The sequence below is a fragment of the Bombina bombina genome, chromosome 1 (assembly GCF_027579735.1).
Source record: "Bombina bombina isolate aBomBom1 chromosome 1, aBomBom1.pri, whole genome shotgun sequence".
Classification (NCBI taxonomy): domain Eukaryota; kingdom Metazoa; phylum Chordata; class Amphibia; order Anura; family Bombinatoridae; genus Bombina; species Bombina bombina.
This window is the reverse complement of record NC_069499.1, coordinates 1,140,423,163-1,140,440,687: the sequence shown is the minus strand read 5'-3', so window position 1 is coordinate 1,140,440,687 and position 17,525 is coordinate 1,140,423,163. Positions and strand designations below refer to the sequence as shown.

Below are 17,525 nucleotides of genomic sequence, written 5' to 3'. Positions count from 1 at the left end.
TTTTATTTTGTATCCCTTTAAAGGGACATAAAAGTGCAACAAGATAATTCTTTAATGTTTTAGAGCATTTTATTTATCTGTTCTTTGCAAGTAACTACGCGTTCAAAGGGACAGTAAACACCTTGTAATTACAAGACATTTCTGTTGTGTTGCTGTAGAATAACATATCAGCCAAGTCTTAATGTTTTTAAAACAAATTAACATCCTTTACTACTGCAATTATTTTTCATTAGCTAAACTCCACCCTCCATTTGCCTTATTTGGAGAAGCCAATTTGGGCTTTAGTCCACAGACAACAAGTCTAGCCATGGTCATTAAGTTGGTATAAAGTAAATTGTTTTGTAGCTGTTATCTGCTAAAACCAATTAAAGACAGATATGTAGCAGAGTTAGCATTGATAAGTCAGCAGGGTACATTTTAAGTTCTGAGAATTAGAAATTACTCAAATTTCAGAGCTGAATTACAGGAAAGCATATTGAACATTGTTTCATTATGTATAACTAAACATTTTATATAAAAATATCAGTGTCTTAATCTAGCTAAAAAAAACATCTGGTGAGCCAATGACAACAAAGCATATGTTCATAGCAACTAATCACCAGCTAGCTCCCAGTGGCACATAGCTGGTCCTTAGGAATGCTTTTCAGCAAAGGATTACCTAGATAACAAAGTCAATTTTGTAATAGAAGTAAAAAAAGTAAAAATTTTATTTTTTCCAATTTTCTTTTATTTGAGATCACATATAAAAATACATAGTTGCACTTAACTATAGTACTTTGTATAATAAGGTAGGTTTCACAAATCAGACAAGAGGAACAACATCTTGTTAAGCATAGTTCCACTGGTAAGGGGAAGTGTCTCTCAGTAGGGATATATCCAAATAGTTATGAGTCAATCCATCAGTAATGGTAATGAGAGAGGGAATTGCAATCCATGTGATCTCAAGTTTTTTCACATTATTAATAACTAACTAATGACATATGAATACACATGTGGGATAGTATTTAGTATTGTCATACCAAGCTATATTGATATTGTTGAGGCACTACATATTCTGGATTATTAGTAGACGGGGGGCAAAAAGAAAAAAAAATGGAAAAGGAAAGTCTCTGTCTCACCCTCTGTCTCACCCATAACCACCACCCGTGCAGTGGCAGCCCTACCTCTCAGTCAGCATCAGTTCCAAATTATGTAACAGGTTGTCTGGGCGAGATATTCCAATCCCCCCCTAAGGGAAGCTTCAAGAAAAATCTCATGGTCTATGAAAGGTTGTTGAAAAGTGGCAATGAAACACTGCCACCTTTTTAAAAAGTGTTGTAGCCTATTTTTTACATCTAGTTTGGTGTCCAGTTGTTCAATGAACATTGTTTGAGCAATTTTTGTTTAAATTGTGCTATAGAAGGTGTTTTTTTTGGAGATCCATAAAGCTTGGATACATTGACCTCCTAGTAAAGTACATAGCGTGAGCATTGTGTCTAGTTTGCTGTGTTTTTTATCCCAAGTAAAGAGGTATATTGTTTTTAAGTCAAATATTATGTCAGCTTTGAAAGTAATCCCAACCCAGTGTTGCAGTTGGCGCCAAAACTGATTGATGAATGGGCACTCACAAAAGTAATGTTTAAATGTGTGTTTAGGCAAGGAGCATTTAACACATTGGTTTGGGTGGGTAGCATTCCAGTGGGCCAGACATGCAGGGGTAATATCTTGATTTATCATCCTTATCTGCATTTCTCTAAGAGATATTGCTAAGCTAACTGCTTTGGTCTTAACTAGACTGTCTTGGATATCTTTAACTGAGATGTCTCCCAAGTTATCATTCTGTAGACGAGTCAGGGCATTCTCCATCGTACTTATTGAGGTAGAGGTAATTAGTTGGTGGTATATTGGGGACAGAGAGAAGCTACCCATTTTGTAGGCAGTTTGCACGTGAGCAAAGGGGGACAGCTCCCAGAAATTAGGATTGTGAGACATTAAGGTATTTATATAGTGTCTAACTTGCAGGTAAGCATAAAAATGTGCATAAGGTATGTCAAAGGAAGGGGGGGAGAGCGCACAAAAGAGAGGGGGAGAGAGCACAAAAGAGAGGGGGGAGAGAGCACAAAAGAGAGGGGGGGAGAGAGCGCAAAAGAGAGGGGGGAGAGAGCGCAAAAGAGAGGGGGGGAGAGAACGCAAAAGAGAGGGGGGGGGGAGAGCACAAAAGAGAGGGGGGAGAGAGCGCGAAAGAGAGGGGGAGAGAGCGCAAAAGAGAGGGGGAGAGAGCGCAAAAGAGAGGGGGGAGAGAGCGCAAATGAGAGGGGGAGAGAGCGCAAAAGAGAGGGGGAAGAAAGCGCAAAAGAGAGGGGGAGAGAGCACAAAAGAGAGGGGGTGAGATACAGCAAAAGAGAGGGAGAGAGACAGCAAAAGAGAGGGAGAGAGACAGCAAAAGAGAGGGAGAGAGACAGCAAAAGAGAGGGAGAGAGACAGCAAAAGAGAGGGAGAGAGACAGCAAAAGAGAGGAGAGGGAGAGAGAGAGCAAACAAGAGGAGAGAGATCAAACGAGATGGGGGAAGAGAGAGAGCAAAAGAGGGAGAGAGACAGCAAAATAGGGAGAGAGACAGAAAAATACAGGGGGGGAGAGAGAGAGCAAAAGAGAGGGGGGAGAGAGAGAGCAAAAGAGAGGGGAGAAAGAGAGAACAAAAGAGGGGGGAGAGAGAGAGCGAAAGAGAGGGGGAGAGAGACAGCAAAAGAGGGAGAGAGACAGCAAAAGAGAGGGGGAAAAGAGAGGGGAGAAAGAGAGAGCAAAAGAGGGGAGAGAGAGAGAGAGCAAAAGAGAGGGGAGAAAGAGAGAGCAAAAGAGAGGGGATATAGAGAGAGAGCAAGGGGTGGGACCGCTGTACTGCAAAAAAATGGCCCGTGTACACAGGCTTTAGGACTAGTATAAAAATAAAGGAAATGGCCCATTGTGCAAAAAAAGAATAATAGTACTGTATTATTTCACTTGACATCAGTCCACTAGATTAGCTAAAGTATCTGCCGTTTACAGGCTGCAGTTAGTGAACTGAAAATAAAATATAACAATATGGCTTTCAGCATTCATAAACAAAGTCATTTTTCAAAGTTCTCTTTCTGAAACTACTTCAGATCTCTCATGCATCCATCAAACTGAAAACATCTTTTTCCTGTATGTTTCCATTGTGTCAAAACTTGCAGGAATGTGGCATGGAGTAATGGCATTTAAACAGCATCATACATCTGTAAGAGATATAAGGCTAGAATACTTCTACTACTGACAGACTATTACTGCCTTCTGCTGTCCTTAAAGCACCTCTTGTCTCCCTACAGTTGGGTAAATTGACATAAAGAATGCCATTTAGTTGCAGTTTAAGGGACAGTAAACACATTGAGATTTTAATAAAAAAATGTTTAGTTAGGTGTAATAAAACAACAATATATGTTCATTATGTTCAATATATGTTCATTATTTGTTTTGCCCTTTGTAATTTATCTCTGAAAATGGTAAATTTTCTAATTCTCAGAGCTGGAAAAGTTGCGTTATTTCGGCCTCCATAGTGCTGTCATTACAAGTTTCTAAAAAGCCTCCTTGTGCGTGCGATAAGGTGGCGATAAGCTCCATACCGCACAAAATCCAAGGACTGAGAATAGGTGCACGACATCAATGGGGAGAGCGTGTTAGTTTTTTTTCTAACACCTGAAGCACGGCATGAAAATCTCTGTAACGCAACCACATTGATGTTAAACCTAACACCCTAACATAAACCCCAAATCTAATCACCCCTAATCTGCTGCCCCCGACATCGCTGAAACCTAAATAAAGTTATTAAACCCTAATCTGCCACTCCCAACATCGCAGCCACTAATAAAAGTTATTACCCCTATTCCGCCACTCCCCGACATCGCCCCGACATCGCCGACTAAATAAAGTTATTAACCCCTAAACCTCTGGCCTCACACATCACTGCCACTAAATAAGCTTATTAACCCCTAAACTGCCAGCCCCCCACATCACAAAAAAACTAAACTATTAACCACTAAACCTAACAACCCCCTAACTTTAAATTAAAATTTCAATATCCCTATCTTAAAATAAAAACTTACCTGTGAAATATACAATATACCTAACATAACTATTATACTAAAATTAAAATAACTACCAATTAAATAAACTAAATTACACATTACAAAATACCTAACACTACTAAAAAAAAATGTAATTCTAAAATTACAAAAATAAAAAATACTAAATTACAAAAAATAACAAACAAACGGCTAGATTACGAGTTTTTGTGGTATGAGTGAAAAAGCAGCGTTAAGGCTCTTTTTCTCTACTGCTGGTATTACTAGTCTTGCAGGTTTAGAGGCACACTTTTTTGGCAACGTAACTACTGCAGCTTTCAAAAAGTCCTTTTTCAATGGGACTTTCTTTGCGCCGGTATTACTGGCACAAAGGAGGTCAAAAAGTGAGCGGGACACCTTAAAACTTCAAGATCCATACCGTAAACTGAAAGTCAGTAGTTATGAGTGTTACGCTACAAAGCTATAACATAAAACTCATAACTAAAGTGCTAAAAAGTACACTTATAACACCCATAAACTACCTATTAACCCCTAAAAGGAGGCCCTCCCACATGGCAAACACTAAAATAAAATTATTAGCCCCTAATCTGTCGCTACGGACATTGCCGCCACTATAATAAACATATTAACCCCTAAACCGCCGTACTCCCGCATCGCAAGCACTAGTTTGGATGAAGACTTCTGCCCGGTTGGATGAAGACTTCTGCCGCTTCGTTGAGGACTTCTGCCGGCTTCGTTGAAGATGGATGTCGGGTCTTCAAAAACTGCAAGGGAATCTTCGGGGGTTAGTGTTAGGCTTTTTTAGGGGTTTATTAGGTGGGTTTTATTTTTAGATTAGGGTTTGGGTGGAAAAGAGCTAAATGCCCTTTTAAGGGCAATGCCCATCCAAATGCCCTTTTCAGGGCAATGGGGAGCTTAGGTTTTTTTATTTAGGATTTTATTTGGGGGGGTTGGTTGTGTGGGTGGTGGGTTTTACTGTCGGGGGGGTTGTTTGTATTTTTTTTACAGGTAAAAGAGCTGATTTCTTTGGGGCAATGCCCCGCAAAAGTCCCTTTTAAGGGCTATTGATAGTTTAGTTTAAGATAGGGGTTTTTTTTTTGGGGGGGGGGGTATTTTGATAGAGCTATAAGATTAGGTGCAATTAGTTTAAATATCTGATCATTTCTTTTTTTATTTTGTGTAATCTAGTGTTTTTTTTGTAATTTAGTTAATTGTATTTAATTTATGTAATTTATTTAATTGTAGTGTAAGACAGGTTAGGTTTTATTTTACAGGTAAATTTGTATTTATTTTAGCTAGGTAGTTAGTAAATAGTTAATAACTATTTAGTAACTTTTCTACTTAGTTAAAATAAATACAAACTTGCCTGTTAAATAAAAATAATACCTAAGGTAGATACAATGTAACTATTAGTTATATTGTAGCTAGCTAAGGGTTTATTTTACAGGTAATTATTTAGTTTTAAATAGGAATTATTTAGTTATTAATAGTAGTTTTTATTTAGATTTATTTTAATTATATTAAAGTTAGTGGGTGTTAGGGTTAGGTTTAGGGGTTAATAAATTTAGTATAGTGGCGGCAACGGGGTGGCAGATTAGGGGTTAATAAATGTAAATAGGTGGCGGCGACATTGGGGGCGGGAGATTAGGGTTTAATAACATTATGTAGGTGTCGGCGATGTCGGGGGCAGCAGATTAGGGGTTAATAAGTATAATGTAGGTGTCTGCGATGTCGGGGCGGCAGATTAGGGGTTAATAAGTATAATGTAGGTGTCGGCAATGTCGGGGGCAGCAGATTAGGGGTTAATAAGTATAATGTAGGTGTCTGCGATGTCGGGGCGGCAGATTAGGGGTTAATAAGTATAATGTAGGTGTCTGCGATGTCGGGGGCGGCAGATTAGGGGTTAATAAGTGTAAGATTAGGGTTGGTTATACTCTGGGTTTATGTTAGGGTGTTAGGTGTAAACATAAAATTTCTTTCCCCATAGGAATCAATGGGGCTGCATTACGGTGCTTTACGCTCCTTTATTGCAGGTGTTAGACTTTTTTTCAGCCGGCTCTCCCCATTGATGTCTATGGGGAAATCGTGCACAAGCACGTAAAACCAGCTTACCACAGCTCACCGCAGTGCTGGTATTGGAGTGCGGTATGGAGCTCAATTTTGCTCTACGCTCACATATTGCATGCTAACGCGGGGTTTTTGTAAACCTGTAATACCAGCGCTGTAGTCAAGTGAGCGGTGACAATAACTTGCATGTTAGTACCGAGCAGCTCTTACCGCAAAACTCGGAATCTAGCCGAAAATTATCCAAAATAAAAACAATTACACCTAATATAATAGCCCTATAAAAATAAAAAAGCTCCCCCAAAATAAAAAAAACCCTAGCCTACAATAAACTACTAATAGCCCTTAAAAGGGCCTTTTGTAGTGCATTGCCCTAAAGAAATCAGCTCTTTTACCTGTAAAAAAAAAAAGACCCCCCAACAGTAAAACCCACCACCCAACCAACCACCCAAAATAAAAAACCTAACTCTAACATAAACCTAAGCTAAAAAGCTTAAAAGGGGCATTTTACTCTATTGCATTACCCTAAAAAGGGCATTTAGCTCTTTTAAAAAGCCCAAACCCTAATCTAAAAAAAAAAAACACCCAAAAAAAGTTAAAAAAAACAAACCTAACACTAACCCCCGAAGATCCAGTTTCTGATATCCGGACATCCAGGCGGCGAGAAGTCTTCATCCAGGCGGATTTGAACAGCCTATAGGATTTCAGTGTAGCTTTCATCCTATTGACTGATTTGAACAGCCAATAGATTTAAGTAGCTCTCATCCTATTGGCTGATTTGAATTTCAAAAACCAAATCAGCCAATAGGAATGCAAGGGATGCCATTTTGAAAAGGCTCCCTTGCATTGAAGATTCAGTATACAGCTGTGACCGTATAAAGAGGACGCTTTGTGCCGGATGTCTTCAAGGATTGACCCGCTCTGCGCCACCGGGATGAAGATAGAAGACGCCCCCGGGATGAAGATGAAGACTTCTCACCTCCTGGATGTCAGAAACTGTAAGTGGATCTTCGGAGGTTAGTGTAGATTAAGGTTTTTTTTTTTTTTTTTTAAAAGAGCTAAATGCCCTTTTAAGGGCAATGCAAAAGAACTAAATGCCCATACAAATGCCCTTTTCAGGGCAATGGGTAGCTTAGGTTTTTGTTAGTTTTTTTTTTTTGGGGGGGGACTTTTTTATTTTTATAGGGCTATTAGATTAGGTGTTACTGTTTTTATTTTGGATAATTTTGTTTGTTATTTTTCATAATTTATTGTTTGTTGTTTTTTGTAATTTAGTGTTTTTTATTTTTGTAATTTTAGAATTACATTTTTTTAGTAGTGTTAGATTTTTTTTTTAATGTGCAATTTAGTTTATTTAATTGGTAGTTATTTTAATTTTAGTATAATAGTTAGGTTAATTGTTAGTTTAAACTTTTTTCATTTAACAGGTAAGTTTTTATTTATTTATTTTAAGATAGGGATATTGTAATGGGTTTTTTTTTGGGGGGGGGGCTTTTTTATTTTTATAGGGCTATTAGATTAGGTGTTATTGTTTTTATTTTGAATAATTTAGTTTGTTATTTTTCATAATTTATTTTTTTAGTAGTGTTAGATTTTTTTAAATGTGTAATTTAGTTTATTTAATTGGTAGTTATTTTAATTTTAGTATAATAGTTATGTTAGGTTAATTGTTAGTTTAAACTTTTTTCATTTCACAGGTAAGTTTTTATTTATTTTAAGATAGGGATATTGTAATGTTTTTTTGGGGGGGCGTATTTTATTTTTATAGGGCTATTAGATTAGGTGTTATTGTTTTTATTTTGGATAATTTCGTTTGTTATTTTTTGTAATTTAGTGTTTTCTCCAACATTGGTGTGTCCGGTCCACGGCTTCATCCTTACTTGTGGGATATTCTCTTCCCCTACAGGAAATGGCAAAGAGAGCACACAGCAAGAGCTGTCCATATAGCCCCCCCTCTGGCTCCGCCCCCCAGTCATTCTCTTTGCCGCTCTGAACAAGTAGCATCTCCACGGGGATGGTAAAGAGTATGTGGTGTTAGTTGTAGTTTTTTATTTCTTCTATCAAGAGTTTGTTATTTTAAAATAGTGCCGGTTTGTACTATTTACTCTACAACAGAAAATGAAGAAGATTTCTGTTAAAAGAGGAGTATGATTTTAGCAGCAGTAACTAAAATCCATTGCTGTTCCTACGCAGGACTGTTGAAACCAGAGAACTTCAGTTGGGGGGAACAGTTTGCAGGCTTATCTGCTTCAGGTATGATCAGTCATATTTCTAACAAGACATGTTAATGCTAGAAGACTGTCAGTTTTTCCCTTAAGGGATAGGTAAGCCATTTTCTTAGACTCATAACAGATTAAGGCTTATAAATGGGCTCTATACTGGTTGACACTATTGTGGGCTAAATCGATTGATTTATATCATATTTATATGGCAATTTAGAGTGTTTTTGTGTAATAAAAGCACTTTTGGGAACGTTTTAATCGCCTGGCATCTAGTTAGACTACTATTTCAGTCAGAAAGGCCCCTTCACTCTGGTATGCAGATGAAGGAGGCCCTGTTTTCGCGCCTCAATTGCACAGTTTATTTCCTTGGCAGTGCATACAGCTTCATGTGAGGGGTCCTGTGGTTACAGAAAACGGACTCAGGAAGGTTTAATTCAGTGCTGAATAACTCTAACGGAAGGTAAAAAGCCGCAGCAAGGCTGTGGCAGTGATTGTAGTGTGCTAAGATTGTTGATTTGAACAAATAGCTCCGTTTTGCTCATTTTAAGGGTTAAAGTCTTGAAACTTGGTGTGCAATACTTTCAAGGCATTAGGACTCTGGGGTGCAAATTTTGTAAAAATCGGACATTGCCTTCATAGTTTTTCAAACTTTCAGAAATAAAGTGTGCTTGTTTATTATTTAAAGAGACAGTAACGCTTTTCTTTAAAAACGCTTTTATTGCATTATTAGCCTGCCAAATTCTGTCTAACATGTCTGTACCTTCAGATAGCATATGTTCTGTATGTATGGAAGCCAAGGTGGTTCCCCCTATTAATGTATGTGCAAATTGTGTCATAGCGTCCAAACAAAGTAAGGACAGTACTGTCACATTTAATAAGATTGCCCAGGATGATTCTTCAAATGAAGGTAGTGGGGATAGTTCATCATTCTCTCCTTCTGTGCAACACCAGTTTTGCCTGCGCAAGCGATACCTAGTTCATCTAGCGCGCCAATGCTGGTTACTATGCAGCAATTAACTGCAGTGATGGATAATTCTATAGCAAATCTATTATCCAAACTGCCATCCTACCCTAGAAAGCGTGATTGCTCAGTTTTAAATACAGAAGATGAGCAGGTTGGCGCTGAGGACAATTTATCAGTTATACCCTCACATCAATCTGAATTAGCAGTGAGGGAGGGCCTGTCTGAGGGGGAAGTTTCTGATTCAGGAAAAGTTTCTCAGCAGGCAGACACTGATATCGTGACTTTTAAATTTAAGTTAGAACACCTCCGCGCCCTGCTTAAGGAGGTCCTAACTACTCTCGATGATTGTGATTCTTTGATAATTCCAGAGAAATTGTGCAAGATGGACAAATTCTTAGAAGTCCCAGTGCACGCGGATGCTTTTCCGATACCCAAGAGGGTGGCGGACATAGTGACTAAGGAGTGGGTATACCTTTTGTTCCACCTCCTATATTCAAGAAAATGTTCCCCATTGTCGACCCCAGAAAGGACACATGGCAAACGGTTCCTAAGGTTGAGGGGGCAGTTTCAACGTTAGCTAAGCGCACTACTATTCCTATTGAGGACAGTTGCGCTTTCAAAGATCCTATGGATAAAAAATTAGAAGGATTGTTGAAAAAGATATTTATTCAGCAAGGTTTCCTTCTTCAACCAATCTCGTGCATTATTCCTGTCACCACCGCAGCGTATTTTTGGTTCGAGGAACTGGAAAATTCGCTTCAAAGGGAGACTCCATATGATGAAGTCATGGACAGAATTCACGCACTTAAGTTGGCTAATTCCTTTATTTTGGATGCCGCTTTCCAGTTGGCTAAGTTAGCGGCGAAAAATTCAGGGTTTGCTATAGTGGCGCGCAGAGCGCTTTGGCTAAAATCCTGGCCGGCGGATGTGTCGTCCAAGAATAAATTGCTTAATATTCCTTTCAAGGGTAAGACCCTATTCGGGCCGGAATTGAAAGAGATTATTTCAGACATTACTGGTGGAAAGGGACATGCCCTCCCACAAGATAGGCCTTTCAAGGCTAAGAACAAATCTAATTTTCGTTCCTTTCGTAATTTCAAGAACGGACCAAATCCTAACTCTGCAGCCTCCTGACAAGAAGGCAACACTTCCCAGCCTAAACCAGCATGGAAAGCATTGCAAGGCTGGAACAAGGGTAAACAGGCCAAAAAGCCTGCTGCTGCTACCAAGACAGCATGAAGGGGTAGCCCCCGATCCGGGACCGGATCTAGTAGGGGGCAGACTCTCTCTCTTTGCTCAGGCTTGGGTAAGAGATGTTCCGGATCCCTGGGCACTAGACATAGTCTCTCAGGGGTATCTTCTAGAGTTCAAGGAACTTCCTCCAAGGGGAAGGTTCCACATGTCTCGCTTATCTTCAGACCAGATAAAGAGACAGGCATTCTTACACTGCGTAGGAGACCTAGTAAAGATGGGAGTGATACACCCAGTTCCAATAACGGAACAAGGTCAGGGGTTTTACTCAAACCTGTTTGTAGTTCCCAACAAAAGAGGGAACTTTCAGGCCAATTCTGGATCTAAAGATTTTAAACAAATTTCTCAGAGTTCCATCATTCAAAATGGAAACCATTCAAACGATTTTACCAACAATGCAGGAGGGTCAATTTATGACTACCGTGGACTTAAAGGATGCGTACCTGCATATCCCTATCCACAAAGATCACCATCAGTTCCTGAGGTTCGCTTTCCTGGACAAACATTACCAGTTCGTGGCTCTTCCTTTCGGTTTAGCCACTGCTCCCAGAATTTTCACAAAGGTGCTAGGGTCCCTTCTAACGGTATTAAGACCGAGGTGCATTGCGGTAGCACCTTACCTAGACGACATCCTAATCCAAGCGTCGTCTCTTTCCAGAGCAAAGGCTCATACAGACATTGTTCTAGCCTTTCTCAGATCTCACGGGTGGAAGGTGAACGTAGGAAAAAGTTCCCTGTCTCCGTCAACAAGAGTTCCCTTTTTGGGAACAATAATAGATTCTGTAGAAATGAAGACCTTCCTGACAGAGGTCAGAAAATCAAAACTTCTAAACGCTTGTCAAGTTCTTTACTCTATTCTGCAGCCTTCCATAGCTCAGTGCATGGAAGTAATAGGATTAATGGTTGCAGCAATGGACATAGTTCCTTTTGCTCGAATTCATCTAAGACCATTACAACTGTGCATGCTCAAACAGTGGAATGGGGATTATGCAGACTTGTCTCCCCAGATTCAAGTAGACCAGGTAACCAGGGATTCTCTCCGCTGGTGGTTGTCTCACGATCACCTGTCTCAGGGAATGAGTTTCCGCAGACCGGAGTGGGTCATCGTCACGACCGACGCCAGTCTCTTAGGCTGGGGCACGGTCTGGGACTCTCTGAAAGCTCAAGGTCTATGGTCTCGAGAAGAGTCTCTTTTTCCGATAAACATTTTAGAACTGAGAGCGATATTCAATGCACTCCTGGCTTGGCCTCACCTAGCAAAGGCCAAATTCATAAGGTTCCAGTCGGACAACATGACGACTGTAGCGTACATCAATCATCAGGGGGGAACAAAGAGTTCCTTGGCGATGAGAGAGGTATCCAAGATCATCAAATGGGCGGAGGATCACTCCTGCCACCTATCTGCAATTCACATCCCAGGAGTGGACAACTGGGAGGCGGATTATTTGAGTCGTCAGACTTTTCATCCGGGGGAGTGGGAACTCCACCCGGAGGTCTTTGCCCAGTTAACTCAACTATGGGGCATTCCAGATATGGATCTGATGGCGTCTCGCCAGAACGCCAAGGTTCCTCGATACGGGTCCAGATCCAGGGATCCCAAGGCGACACTGGTGGATGCATTAGTGGCGTCTTGGTCGTTCAACCTAGCTTATGGGTTTCCACCGTTCCCTCTCCTTCTCAGGCTTGTAGCCAGGATCAAACAGGAGAAGGCCTCTGTGATTCTAATAGCTCCTGCGTGGACACGCAGGACTAGGTATGCAGACCTGGTGAATATGTCATCGGCTCCACCATGGAAGCTACCTTTGAGGCAGGATCTTCTAGTACAAGGTCCATTCGAACATCCAAATCTAGTCTCTCTCCAACTGACTGCTTGGAAATTGAACGCTTGATTCTGTCTAAGCGTGGGTTTTATGAATCGGTTATAGATACTCTGGTTCAGGCCAGAAAGCCTGTGACTAGGAAAATTTACCATAAGATATGGCAAAAATATATCTGTTGGTGCAGATCCAAGGGATACTCTTGGAGTAAAAGTAAAATTCCAAGGATACTTTCCTTTCTCCAAGAGGGCTTGGATAAAGGTTTGTCAGCTAGTTCTCTAAAAGGACAGATATCTGCTCTGTCGGTTTTGTTACACAAACGTCTGGCAGCCGTGCCAGATGTACAGGCGTTTGTACAAGCTTTAGTCAGGATCAAGCCTGTCTATAGACCTATGACTCCTCCATGGAGTCTAAACTTAGTTCTTTCAGTTCTTCAGGGGGTTCCTTTTGAACCCATGCATTCCATAGATATTAAGTTACTATCTTGGAAAGTTCTGTTTTTGGTTGCTATCTCTTCTGCTAGAAGAGTTTCTGAATTATCTGCTTTGCAGTGTACTTCTCCCTATCTGATTTTCCATACAGATAAGGTAGTTTTACGTACCAAGCCTGGTTTTCTTCCAAAGGTCGTTTCTAACAGGAATATTAACCAGGAAATTGTTGTTCCTTCTCTGTGTCCGAATCCAGTTTCGAAGAAGGAACGTTTGTTACACAATCTAGATGTGGTCCGTGCTTTAAAATTCTATTTAGAAGCAACAAAGGATTTCAGACAGACATCATCCTTGTTTGTTGTGTATTCTGGTAAGAGGAGAGGGCAGAAAGCTACTGCTACCTCTTTCTTTTTGGCTGAAAAGCATCATCCGATTGGCTTATGAGACTGCCGGACGGCAGCCTCCTGAACGCATTACAGCTCATTCTACTAGAGCTGTGGCTTCCACATGGGCCTTCAAGAACGAGGCTTCTGTTGATCAGATCTGTAAGGCAGCGACTTGGTCTTCTCTGCATACTTTTGCCAAATTTTACAAATTCGATACTTATGCTTCTTCGGAGGCTATTTTTGGGAGAAAGGTTTTGCAAGCCGTGGTGCCTTCCGTTTAGGTAACCTGATTTGCTCCCTCCCTTCATCCGTGTCCTAAAGCTTTGGTATTGGTTCCCACAAGTAAGGATGAAGCCGTGGACCGGACACACCAATGTTGGAGAAAACAGAATTTATGTTTACCAGATAAATTTCTTTCTCCAACGGTGTGTCCGGTCCACGGCCCGCCCTGGTTTTTAATCAGGTTTGAAACATTTCTTTCTTTATACACTACGGTCACCATGGCACCCTATAGTTTCTCCTTTTTCTCCTAACCGTCGGTCGAATGACTGGGGGGCGGAGCCAGAGGGGGGGCTATATGGACAGCTCTTGCTGTGTGCTCTCTTTGCCATTTCCTGTAGGGGAAGAGAATATCCCACAAGTAAGGATGAAGCCGTGGACCGGACACACCGTTGGAGAAAGAAATTTATCAGGTAAACATAAATTCTGTTTTTTATTTTTTGTAATTTTAGAATTACATTTTTAACCCCTTAGTGACCAGAGCACTTTTCCATTTTCTGTCCGTTTGGGACCAAGGCTATTTTTACATTTTTGCGGTGTTTGTGTTTAGCTGTAATTTTCTTCTTACTCATTTACTGTACCCACACATATTATATACCGTTTTTCTCGCCATTAAATGGACTTTCTAAAGATACCATTATTTTCATCATATCTTATAATTTACTATAAAAAAAATGATAAAATATGAGGAAAAATGGAAAAAAACACACTTTTTCTAACTTTGACCCCCAAAATCTGTTACATATCTAAAACCACCAAAAAACACCCATGCTAAATAGTTTCTAAATTTTGTCCTGAGTTTAGAAATACCCAATGTTTACATGTTCTTTGCTTTTTTTGCAAGTTATAGGGCCATAAATACAAGTAGCACTTTGCTATTTCCAAACCATTTTTTTCCAAAATTAGCGCTAGTTACATTAGAACACTGATATCTTTCAGGAATCCCTGAATATCCCTTGACATGTATATATTTTTTTTTTAGTAGACATCCCAAAGTATTGATCTAGGCCAATTTTGGTATATTTCATACCACCATTTCACCGCCAAATGCGATCAAATACAAAAAATTGTTCACTTTTTCACAAATTTTTTTCACAAACTTTAGGTTTCTCACTGAAATCATTTACAAACAGCTTGTGCAATTATGGCATAAATGGTTGTAAATTCTTCTCTGGGATCCCCTTTGTTCAGAAATAGCAGACATATATGACTTTGGCGTTGCTTTTTGGTAATTAGAAGGCCGCTAAATGCCACTGCGCACCACAAGTGTATCATGCCCAGCAGTTAAGGGGTTAATTAGGGAGCTTTTAGGGAGCTTGTAGGGTTAATTTTAGCTTTAGTGTAGTGTAGTAGACAACCCCAAGTATTGATCTAGGCACATTTTGGTATATTTCATGCCACCATTTCACCGCCAAATGCAATCAAATTAAAAAAAACGTAAAATTTTTCACAATTTTAGGTTTCTCACTGAAATCATTTACAAACAGCTTGTGCAATTATGGCACAAATGGTTGTAAATGCTTGTCTGGGATCCCCTTTGTTCAGAAATAGCAGACATATATGACTTTGGCGTTGCTTTCTGGTAATTAGAAGGCCACTAAATCCTGTTGCGCCTCACACGTGTATTATGGCTAGCAGTGAAAGGGTTAATTAGGGAGTTTGTAGTGAGCTTGCAGGGTTAATTTTAGCTTTAGTGTAGAGATCAGCCTCCCATCTGACACATCCCACCCCCTGATCCCTCCCAAACAGCTCCCTTCCCTCCCCCACCCCATAATTGTCCCCGCCATCTTAAGTACTGGCAGAAAGTCTGCCAGTACTAAAATAAAAGGGTTTTAAAAAAAAAATGAAATTTTTTTTTAGCATATTTACATATGCTACTGTGTAGGATCCCCCCCTTAGCCCCCAACCTCCCTGATCCCCCCCAAAACCGCTCTCTAACCCTCCCCTCTGCCTTATTGGGGGCCATCTTGGGTACTGGCAGCTGTCTGCCAGTACCCAGTTTACAATAAAAAGTGCTTTTTTTTTTGTTTTTTTGTTTTTTTCTGTAGTGTAGCTTCCCCCCCCCCCCCCACCCCCCACAGACAAACCCCCACCACCTTGCTGATTGTTTTAATTTAAATTTTTTTAATATTTTTTATTTCCCCATTTTCTGCAGTGTAGCGGTTCCCACCCGCTCCCTCCCCGTGCACGCGCCCGCCCCCACCCTCCCGTGCACGCGCGCGCGCCCGTGCGCGCCCCCAGCCACCCCCGCCCACGATCCCGCCCCCCTTCACAACCACAGGGCCATCGATGGCCGCCTCCCGGTCCGGCTCCCACCCACCAACACAGGGAGCAACCGATCTCCGGTGCAGAGAGGGCCACAGAGTGGCTCTCTCTGCACCGGATGACTTAAAAAGGTTATTGCAGGATGCCTCCATATCGAGGCATCACTGCAATAACCGGAAAGCAGCTGGAAGCGAGCAGGATCGCTTCCAGCTGCTTTCCACACTGAGGACGTGCAGGGTACGTTCTCAGGCATTAACTGCCTTTTTTCTGAGGACGTACCCTGCACGTCCTCAGTCGTTAAGGGGTTAAGCAGTGTTAGATTTTTTTTGGAAGTGTTCTCTACAAAAGGGTGTGTTAAATGCTCTAGTAATTTTGTTATCTACCTTGTAGAGTGCAACCTATGTCTCAAACAATTTGTAGGCCTCACTACCAGGGATGTTCGTACGAGAGTGAGGGAACATTTGGGTTACATTAAAAATAATCAAAATTGCTCTGCTCTCTCAGAACATTTCATTTTTGAGCACCAACAAAAGGTTGACACTTTTAGGTGGAAGGCCATAGAAGCTGTACCTATCCCGGTTAGAGGGGGAAACAGGAATACACTCCTGGGTCATCAAGAAGTATATTTGATATATAAGCTCCAGACATTGGTACCCCAGGGGTTTAATTCACAATTCCACATAATAAACTATTGGGAATGATTTCTTTTGATCTATCCCATTGAAGTATATATTTTATGTCCATTTCATATTTCCTCTTTATATATTTACCCATTTAACTCCTGGTATCTATTTAATTCACTAGTTATCTTATTTTCTTACACTTAATAACTACATCTACATGTGTAACTATAAAGTTCCTAATCCATACAACATAAGTAAGGTCACGGTCTAGAGCTCACTCAATTAATTATCTGCTGACTAAACTACATTATTAACTAAGAGGAAAGCATTTACTGTCTTAGGTAGGGAGAGGGCTATATTTATAAGTGGTTTATTTAAAGGTACAAATTGAAATCCATTGTATAGCGAACTTGTTTGGGGCAAGATATTTATCATGCTCATTACGTGTACTTTATAGTGTGGTGAATTTGCTTTGGGGCAAGATATTTATCAAGCACATTGAGTGTATTCACTCTTTTAGTTTAAACTGTAAATAACCCTATAAATCTATGCATTTCCTAATAGCTTTAACAAAGTGTAGTTGCTATTATTATTACATCTATATTTAAAACAATGACACGTAAGTATTGTATTATTATTATTATTATTATTATTATGATTTAATGATTCCTTTGTTTGTGTGCATTCACTAGCTGAGTATTTTGTACAAAAATGTTTACTTGTTGGTGTTTAATTAATTCTTAAATAGGAGGGGCTAATACCCCCTTAAAAGCACACCTCCAACAAGGAGGTTCAGATCTATGATTACGAGTAAGATCAGGCTTATGCTCCACCAGCTGAAGCTTCTACCATGCTTTTTAACATGTTTGAATAAAGGATAAAGAATAACCTTTTTAACACTACCGGGAGTCGAGATCCGAATCTTTTCTTTTGCATTTTTTTTAATGTGTAATTTAGTTTATTTAATTGGGAGTTATTTAAATTTTAGTATAATAGTTATGTTAGGTTAATTGTTAGTTTAAACTTTTTTCATTTCACAGGTAAGTTTTTATTTATTTTAAGATAGGGATATTGTAATTTTAATTTAAAGTTAGGGGGTTGTTTTGTGAGTTAATAGTTTAATTTAGTTTTTTGCAATGTAGGGGCGGTTTA

The 17,525-nt window shown here is 40.0% G+C and overlaps 1 protein-coding gene across 1 annotated transcript in view; it reads left to right on the top strand.

Moving 5' to 3' along the window:
* The window catches only part of GHDC (GH3 domain containing), a 390,939-nt gene that overhangs the window by 146,071 nt on the left and 227,343 nt on the right, over nucleotides 1-17,525 (top strand). The window lies entirely within an intron of this gene.